The following is a 10815-nucleotide window of genomic DNA, read 5'->3' as shown; positions in this document are numbered from 1 at the left end:
CTTATTATTAACTTGTGCTATGTTTTAAGTGTACTATATGCTTTTAACTTATATATGTCATTATGGTATCTTACTATGCATTATATGTTTAAAATTGTGTTGTTTTCATGACTTTTGTATGTGTGTATTGTATTTTGTTATAAGTCGATTTGAAAAGATTTAGTGAGCTTGTGTTATGTATTTTATTGAATATCGACTTTAAATAAAACTTTGAATCTTGAATCTTGAATCTTGAATCTTGAAGTGACATCTTCTTATACGTCGTTTTTTTAACGAAAGTAAATTTATAAAAGTTCATCTAATCCTTTATTATCAAAAGGTGACGTGGAAAGACCGCAAAAGAGTTCGGTTTTAATTCAAACTGAGATTTCTTATTCAATTTGGGACTAATATAAAAAAAAAAAAAAAAAAAAAAAACCAGAACCGCTCGAAATCAATCAAATCAATTTAATAAAAAAAAAAATAATAGAAGAAAAAGAGTTTTACATCTTAAATTCAGAGGAAATATGTGCATCCCGCTCTTTTACTATTTAAGTGTTTTGACTTATAGTTTATCTGATTATCTATCCCCTTCTGACCCCCTTTTAAGCTTAAAATTATTTGGCAAATATAGAAGATAATCTACAACACCTTTTTTCTACCCATTTTTCATTTTTGTGGTTTGTGATGTTCTCAACATGACGAGACACTGTTCTGCATGTTGATGACGAATGAATTGTTAATTAATCAGTGTAATTATGACAGTGAAATATAATTAGACGAACAAAAACAGATGTACTTGGTACATAGCCACGGAAAAACTGCAAAATGTGCTAAATCAAAATTAACCATACCGAATATCAGTGCGTTCCTGGTTTGGTGTTTTAAGGAACAATCAGATCACAAATTGTGGAAAGGAATAGAAAAATGAAATAAAGCAAAAAAAAAAAAAAGAGGGCTATATTTGGCATTTAGCCACACACATCAACATGATGTATAAAATCAGAATGACACATTCAGAAGTAGCTGCGTTCAAACCACTTTCCTGAATTAACATTCATCAAACGTGCAAAAAAAAAAAAAATATAATAGGATATTTAAACAAAAAATGTGGTATGATTGCTAATGAGACGTCTCTCAACCAGAGAACAAATAGCGTAGAAGAAAGCAACTATGAGTCAACGCGCACGGCCTTGAACAATAAGCAAAATCCGTATTACATAAGGTTGTACATTCATGTCTCCTTTGTTTTTCTGCCATCGCTGTATCTATGGTTGCATTAACTGTGTAACTGAGTTCACTCCCTTGTAGGTTTTGTGAAAATCAATTGTAAGTCCCTGTGCAGTATGTAATAATTGTGGATGAGTAAATTCATCATAGATACCAGGATTGATTTTTTTTACGCCAGACGCGCGTTTAATTGTTTGCCCTTTTGGTCATGGTTTTGTATTTCTTTCATGAATTTTATTGGATTGTCAATATATAAGTTTCCTCATATTGTCCACAGGTACTTGTGGACAGGATACCCTTTGGGTTCCCCTAAGTGGGAATATCCCGAATGACCCAACCCCCCCCCCCCCCCACCACACGCCCCCCCCCCACATGTAGTTTAATTTTGATTTATTTTTTATTAAACGTTTATTTAAATTGTTTTCACTGGGAATATATGTCGAAGTTACTGACAAACAGCATTTGAGATTTTTGCCAGTCGACTGATATGTATCTATCAGTCGACTGGCAAAAATCTCAAATGCTGTTTGTCAGTAACTTCGACATATATTCCCAGTGAAAACAATTTAAATAAACGTTTAATAAAAAATAAATCAAAATTAAACTACATGGGGGGGGGGGTCATTCGGGATATTCCCACTCAGGGGAACCCAAAGGGTATCCTGTCCACAAGTACCTGTGGTATTGTCCACAAGATAGCAATTCCTTTATTTATTTTTTTATCCCTTAATTTCATTACACGTAGTTGGATCTTTTATGTATCCGACAATACACGCTTATATAATAATTAATTCTTTGAACATTCATTTACGGAACCACTAGTGGATTAGATACTGCAGTCTCGAACACAACTAAACCTCTAAGTCTTTTTGTGTGGTTCGTGTTTCGTGTGCTTTCTTCTTTTGTCATTTAGATAACGGTTTGTCAGTCTTTACGCGATTTAATCATCTTCTCATTTAAGTATTCTAAACTTTTATAAAGGAGAGATATAATCGTTCGGTACATTGGATGCACACACGTTAATAGAAGTTGTGCATGAAACTAAAACTCTACATGTACATGTGGATAATAAGATTTTTTATCACGTACTATCGTCCCATGTGTTCCGTAATATATCAAAGTCCAAACCAATATAACAAAGAACACGTTGATAGATGCATAGATAAAATTGTTCTGCTTGATTGATTATAGCATTATATTGACTGCATGGTGTGAATTCAATATCAATCATTCTATTAATCATAGGGTACCTGTTCTATATTGCATTAAATTGACATTCCTATTTATTTTAACGACTTTTTTTTATTTACCAAATAATTCAAACCAGTGTTGCCATACAGCTGACACTGAGACAGCTGAGTTTGTATTGATGTTTGCTAAATCAAAATGTTGCCTGATGTATTCTCTTTAAATTTTGATTGGATCTTAATTTGGTTTGATAAGGACTTATTTTTTTGACGTATTACGGATTCGGCAGTACAAAAAATATCTGTGATAAAAATTCAAAATATTCAAAAACTTTGAAAAATAGAAATGCTCAGTTCTTTTACAGATTCTGAATGGTTGTTTGTTATATGGTTACTCATTTATGACCACCTACATATGAAAATGATCTTTTTCATTTGCATAACTGATAATCGACACATGTGCAGATGTTTTATTTGCGCATAATAGTCACAGTAGTAACAATAAAAGAGTAAATAAATTTGTTTTGTTTTAATAATTCTAAACCAATAACAGGTTGTAATGATAATGTTTTACCGTATTGTAATCAACGAAACGAGGAAAAACATAATATTGACGATACAATGTCACCACCCTTTCAAACACACACCAGAGTTGGGTTATACTGGACTTATTAAAATCAATGCCATTCTTGAATAACTGAAATTCGTGATTTGTAAATGTGTCTTAATTTCTGAAAATCACACTAAAATGTTCTCAGCAACTTTTTAATTGTTAAACATTTCCGTTTAACATAATGTATTTTTTCAAAACAGGCAAACATTAGCACTCTGTAAATTATATAACTTTAATTCCAAGAATTCAAAACGTACAATATAACTTATGAACCAGGTCCGATTTGTAATACATCAAATAATTTTCGTTGTTTATTTTCTGTCAGATTTTCTTGTATTTAAATCATTAATTGTAAGGATGTTTTATCTTTCTAGCAGACGACCATTACAACATCAGCACGCGCTCAGTCGCGAGAACAACTCATTACTGCTTCAATCATTTAAACGCTGTTCTTAATTTGGACGACTGGTATCATTTGAAGTCATGGCGCTTCTAACGCAAGCCTCTTCTTGAAACGTCTGTTACAAATATGGCAAGCCCTACCGAGATATTAGGTTTCTATCTTACTGCTTAGATTTTTTGCATATTTGCAATTGCTCCTATTCTTTAGGCTTATGGCCGACAGTCGTTGAAAACCTCTCACTGACTTCGTTTTGTTTTACCGGGTTCCTTTCAGTACATGGAATAATTGGACATTTAAATTTTGGTGAGTAAACTATGAAAAGCAATGTTTTGACTTAAAATTATCGATCGAAAGATCAAATGACCGTTAATGAAACGGTTGCTACGGCTTTTAATTGAAACAGGAAATGCTTTAATCGTCTGCTACTGGGAGATAAGCGGACATGATACATATGCACTTTCCATAAATTTTGAAAGAAGATTGATCTTATTTTGATTTTATCAAATATATTTTTTACTTAAACATTATTAATTTGTTACATCATTCTTATTCGAAATGGCAAGCTGTCGCAGTCGGGTGTAAATGACAAAAATGAAGTTACAAGAAATGACAAATGCATCATGTCCTTTATGTTAATGACATTTATTCTCTCATTTTGTAATGATATGAAACATTTCACAGATGTCGTCTCCAACTTGGATTTAAGCAGAAATTTAAGTTGCTGATACTTTATTATGTAAAAATAATACTTCAACCAAATTCTCCTAACATGTCACCTGTGCACTTCCGGTTTTTGGTTGCCATAAATGGTTACTCAATATGCAAGAATATATGTAGAGAATCAAAATACATATACATAATCGTGTTTGCCTATGAATTTCGGACCCCCTCCCTAAAAATATTATATTGTCATCTGTCACATGTTATATTCTGATGTAGTTATACACCTAGGTGGGTTTACTTCTTATGAAGTGGGTCTGCTTTTAAACATTGTTGAAGAATAATTTCGAGCTCCAATTTCTTTTTATACCAAACCATGCAAACATTTCATGACATGCATGAAAACTCTTTCGTTGGACGTATTTTCAAATACCGAAAAGCATCACGAGTCAGCATTTTTAACCACACCCCAGTTGAAGAGACTGGTTGCTAGATTAAAACTTGTGCTTTTCTTCCAGAAAAGTTTCGCACAAAATTAAAGATAAAGTCAAGATCGTCTTATTAATAAATCAATTTAAAAAAGAATTGCTCTCTTTTGATATTTTTAATATTTGATATAATAAACCGCTTAATTTCTGTTCTTGTTTTACATGTTTTAGTTGTGTATAAATTGACAAGCCAGCTGGAAATCTTGAATATCTTTTTATAAATATGTATTAATAATAACAATTTAGTAATACTGTATGCATTTTCAAACGTCTTGTTTAATATCTTACACCCACCAAAACCTCTCAGATATATATATGCAAGTGCAGTTCTTCAAATTTCTTTTCACTATTTTGTTGTTGTTGTTGCTGTTTTAAAAGCAAAACTATTTTCGATTAGTCAATCAAGTTTCTCTTTGGTCTTTTCGATTACTAGATAACATTTATTTCAATCGACCAATTTTTTTTTTCCGACGGGTTTTTTTATCCGACTGTTTACAGGAATTTTTCTAAACATCTGCAATACACAGTTAATATGTCTCACGTATACATACAAATTTGTTTCTAATCAATAGGTGGGCGTTAAGTATACATTGAAATACAACATTTGTTTTAAGCTAAATAGACGCATCGATCATTAACTCTGTTTTTAATTTACTTTTTATATGATATCCGCCTAGTACATATGATAAATGCTTGCTCTTGTTATAAAAGTTATGAAAGAAAAGGCTTTTTAAAAGTATATCTCTCAGACTGATACATGTGATAATTCTAATAAAAATGCAATTACCCATAAAAATTTGAAGTCAGGTGAACTTTAGAATTTCTAAAAGTACGTCAATAAATGCTTTGCTTCCAACCTTCAATAGAATAAAGAATAAACATGATGGAAGCTTACACAGAAAATATGCACTTATCTCTTAAGATGAATCATATGCATGCCTATGTAGTTTTGAATATGACCATCTTGATGAATTTATAGTTTAAGGTCAAGAACACACTTATTGCCTGTATTGCCACTCCCCTCCCCGTTATTGATATATTGTAGTAATGGTGAACCTCGGCGGTGGACACTCAAAAACGGGTAAATTATTGTGCTCAGTACTTGTAAAAACACCTATAGTCTGTTAAAGTCTGTGTGTTTGGGGTATTCATGCAAGATTTCAGAGCAAATCACATTCAGCTTTGACCTCTTCCCTTCTGAAAACACCTTGCTTATGCATACATGTGTTTTAGTTGCCGTCAAACAGACGTAATTCATCAGTTATTATTAATCAATTGAATCATATATCAAAAAGAGGAGTTGTTTTTTTCTGGGATGATTGATTTTCCCAGATTAGACAATCTGCATGGAGTTTTAGTTTTGTTCACATTTATGTACGTTTTATTTTTATTTTAGCCTGTCCTTGTCATTTTATAGCGGCACATCAACAAAATAACAGTTTAGAACTTAAATTTCGGGCATGTTGATTTGAAAACAAATTCATTTAAATCCAGAACATTTGCAGTGGTAAATTTGCTGTTATATGTTATATATGACCAGATTTTTCCTTATATCCTTTTTAAAATGTTATAAAGATGCCATATATATTTGTGTTATGAGACTATTGAATCTACCATATCAACCTATAATTATCTGGTTTGGGCTAAATTTATCACAATTTAATATTCAGTATGTTACACAGTAATATTATGGAAACAAAGATAGCAACAGCAGAACGACATACTGTTGCAGTAGGTATACATGCACTTGGCCGATTGCTCTTTTACTAGATACCACACTTTCCCATATCATTGTCAACACAGCCTCGTTTATTGACCTCAAACATTCGAATTAGTTTGCAATAAGGTCAAAGAGGATATTGGATGTCGGTCATCCTTAAAGAAACCAAGAATTTTTAGACAAAATGAACTGTACTAAAATAGGAAAACCATACCAGAGGAAACTCAGTATCAATAATTTGGGTAATATACCCAGAAACATGACGAAAAGACAAAACAACTCTTCTTATCATTACATAAACTTATGCTTGATTAAGTAACACGAATTCAACAACATCTGTGGGTGATATCAGGTGCCCCGGAAGGGTGAGCAGTCAGGCAAATGCATGAGCTGAAAATATTCACAAACATTTACAATTTAAAAGTAAGTTTGCTTAGTCCTCTGACCCTTCTTTACTGAATCACAGCTGTGTTTGAAAAATACGAGCGGACAGGAACAATACAATGTCAGGTCGATTTTAAAGAATAACAATAAGTTAATAACATTGACAAAGTGTATACCATGGGAAAGGTTGGATTAGTTGTAATATGAAATAATCAACATTAACACATTCAGGAAGAAAGTTCTTGACAGTTTTCTATAAAATTTTACAATACACCAAGCAATACGCATAATTTGGCCATGAGATCAAATGCATTCGAAAATCACCCTATATGTTATAGGTTAACAGATAGTGCTTTTTGAGACTTATAGCAATATTTCAAAGAGGATCATATTCAAATATTCGAAAAATTCATATTTTTTTTAACAGCACCCGTTTCCGGATTTAGAAAAGGCAAACATAAATGTCATCATGTGTGCTTCTGCGAAACTAATAATAAAAACATAGTTGGCTTCGATAGTTTTCAACATGATATATTTGGTACGTGAGACATGACGTACGTGTTTGGTTTTTGTGATGATCCTCCTGCATGTTCAGGATGTAAATGATTAATCTTTTCAGAGTTAGTGATCAGTATTACATCGTTAATCATTACTCTTCATAATTAGGAAGTTACATAAGTGGCAATTTGCGAATATCTCTTCAGCTTGAATTCATTTCTTTGAATTGCGATTTATAAGACTGTTCTGTTCTCTATCTCTCCACTATACAATAACTTACTTGACACTTAAACTTTTCTTTTCGTAAGTAGATGTAGAATTTGTAAAAGATATATCGTCCTCAATGGCTGTTCATTTTTAGTAATGTTGCCAAATAATTATTCATACTGGTATGACATCAACATCTATTTTATTAATCATTAGCATATAATAATTTTCGTCTGCTCAGCTTTCAAGTTTGGAATAAGTGACAAGAATCAAGATCTCATTTTCTATACAAAAGTGGTATAGGTATATATAAGCTGTAAACGAGTGTAACATTTCATATTTTAAGACATGACTAGACCGTTAGTAATTTTCGAATGCTACCCTCTTGTACTGACTAAAATAAACCTAGGAAAACAAAACTATTATTCAAAAGAGAAAAATGAAAGCACATTCCAGATAAAACATTAAATATACATGTACATATTCGAGAGGGTGACAAAGCAGCTCGTTACCCCTCGAAAAGTAACAAGATCATCACCAAGATTGACAATGTTTTTCCCAAGGTAACAATCTGTCCTACCATTCTCTCAGTTATATATAATAATGTATATGTGTTATTTATATACTGAACGCGGTTATTCGTTTTTTTTATACACATTTGGCCCTGATCTATGAAAATATAAACATCTGCACTACAGTGATACTACTTAAGTGATACATGTATGTGATAAAAGTACGTAGAAGCAGAAACTAAAGTACCAGTATGAGAATAAAATACTGGAACATCAATTATACACAAAATAATGAGAATTTTGTTATTTCACTAGCTTTTAGCAAGTTTGTTTTAGTCACATGTCCAATATTTATAAGTTGTCCTGTTTGTATTTGAAGTTTACAGAGTAAGGACTGTTTTAGCAAGTTTTGAAATAAGAATAAACAAATTGACACCAAGATGACGTTAAACAAATAGAATACCCTGCATTTATAATGCTTTTCAGTAACATATGGTCAAATCGCCGAAAGACTCCGTCCTAAATTATTGAAACCTCTCATTTTTCATTAACAATAATGTATTGGTGTATATAAGTTACACCAAATCGGTCCAACATCCCCATATGTGTAGCTAATACAAACAACAGTTAAGTTTCAAAAGGGACATACAAACCATGCAAGACTACGTTTAGTGAGTTCGAGGAGAGTTGAACAGAGGCACTTGTCTCGGATTTTTTTTTCTGTGCCTGTGGAGTTGAACCTTTTAATTGTTAAGCTTTAAACATTACATAAGATTTATCAACATGTGCAAAAGGTGATTTAAACATAAGTGAACAAGTTGTATGTCCACCTGAAATTTTATTGATTCATTACTTTCAAATTGGAATCAAAACATGTCGAATCCACTTAACTAGAAACGCTTAGAAACCTTTAGTTTGAAAAAGTCGAAAATAAATAAACATTTTCAAGTTACCCAAAACTGTCATCTACCGGCAAGTTCGAAACTCTTGAAATAGTTCGTACTCGTATTATGCCGAATTATTACTCTATTACATGTGTTAGGATGCTGGGATTTAGGGTCAAATCAAAATACGTATACTGACCAGTAAAGACTTTGTACACGATGAAGTTGCATCATTGATCAGTTATGGCACGCGCTAATAAATTTGATCAATAGATACATAATTAATTTGATAATTATGATTTGCCATGTGCTTTCTATTATCACTCGTACAATTACCATATCACTCTCAGCATCAGCAGCGCACCTTTGCACATCTTTCTGGTACAGTAGGATAACGGAAGTTAACAGTCTGATAGGTAATATGTTTTGTATTGCTTTCATTTATTTTCATTTGTCTCAAACATTGTGCATTATCTTTTTATCTTTGAAAAATATAGCAATGTTGAATTGGAACTTAATTTTTTAGGGATAAGTTTCTATTTTCAGCATTGACCCGTATTTCCGTTTTACTTAAGGTAGAAGAAATTAAAATGCAAAGAACACAAATTTTACATTAAAATTTATATAAATAGAACTTTGATATTAAAAGAAACATGCTTAATCGCAATAAAATGTTATGGAATGCTTTCTATGATAGTTTAATCGTGCACTTTTGTTTACATATTATCTACATAAGAAAAACGTTTTGTTTGATTTAAATATATTTGTTAAACTTGTATTTTGCTATACTTTAACGAAACATTGTACCATAGGCGAATAACCCATAGTCATTCGGTTGAAATATTCTCGTTTTCGGTAATTCTATGTATAGTTGAGGCATGTATTTTTGTTGACATTTTATCTCTCTAAGAAATACTTTTTCTTCGATATAGTATAATTGTAATACTTTATTCTGTTATATATTTAACAAATATTTTACCATAGGCGAATATCCCGCTATTGTCATTTGGTTGACAAATTCTCGTTTTCAATACGATATGAAGAGACTGGGTATATTGAAGATGAAGACAGAGTCGGATAAAGGGAGTGGGGTGGCCCGGTCATCCTTTTGGGAAGAAAAAAATTGGTTGCTTTGATAAAATACCACTTAAAAAAGGAAGTGGGTCCCCTCTTTTTCAATCAGTGTCCCCCCCCCCTTTTCCTCATCGGAAATTCTAGATCCGCCACTGGAAGGATATACTTAAAAAGTGTATGCAGTGCAAAATAGTGTTAATAGTCATGCTGATATTCATTAATATAAACACCTTTCAACGTTTGGTTCACTCAACGTTCGTTAGTTCTGCTTGTGAAAATACTAATTTTAGACAAATAAGTTGATACAGGTCATTTACAAAGAATTTACTCTTATCTTAACCTCAGAACCTTCAACTCAAGTATTTCACGATGAAAATGTTAATTATATAAACAATAAGTATGAATGCATTAGTATTATTAAAATGTTGCGTTTCCATAGCAATTTATGATAGTGTGGTTTTCCTCTTTCTCTAATTGTTGATTATACTGTTCAGGTATGTTCACAGCAAACTATCAGCACAATGTTTATTTTTGCAATATACACCTTCATGCAGCTCATGTGATCGCTAATGGACACTTGTCCGCTCGTTGATTTTTGTTTCAGTAAGTAACTTCCCCCCTTATTTTAATCTCAAATACACATAGATCAATAATTAAGATAATATGAGTAACGTTAATCTTTTTATAATATAATTCCTTTATTCATATGAGGCAAACTTCATACATGCAGTAGGCTCTTAGGAAGAATGAAAAACGCTAGCATTATCCTTTAACTTCAAATTCCGCTATATAGATGATGTCCTAGGCCTTTCACTAAATAGTTCAAAGTTTGCTGCTTAATTTGAACGAGTCTATCCCATCAAATTTTAAATAAAGATATAACAGATACAGTTAAGTCTGTCTCAAATTTTGACTTACATCAAGAAATTGACAATGAACATGGGATGAGAACAAAACTCTACGACAAAAGAGATGA

The 10815-nt window shown here is 32.0% G+C and overlaps 1 protein-coding gene across 3 annotated transcripts in view; it reads left to right on the top strand.

Annotated features, from left to right (window-relative positions):
* The first annotated feature begins 3571 nt into the window (after positions 1–3571).
* The window catches only part of LOC143082869 (twitchin-like), a 140357-nt gene continuing 133113 nt past the window's right edge, over positions 3572–10815 (top strand). For all 3 annotated transcript variants that reach the window (XM_076258835.1, XM_076258834.1, XM_076258833.1), the window contains exon 1: positions 3572–3715. The gene's annotated coding sequence lies outside the window, so the exon portion shown is untranslated. The remainder of the gene's footprint in view (positions 3716–10815) is intronic.

Source organism: Mytilus galloprovincialis, chromosome 7 (genome assembly GCF_965363235.1).
Source record: "Mytilus galloprovincialis chromosome 7, xbMytGall1.hap1.1, whole genome shotgun sequence".
Taxonomy (NCBI): Eukaryota; Metazoa; Mollusca; class Bivalvia; order Mytilida; family Mytilidae; genus Mytilus; species Mytilus galloprovincialis.
This window is presented reverse-complemented; position numbering and strand designations above follow the sequence as displayed.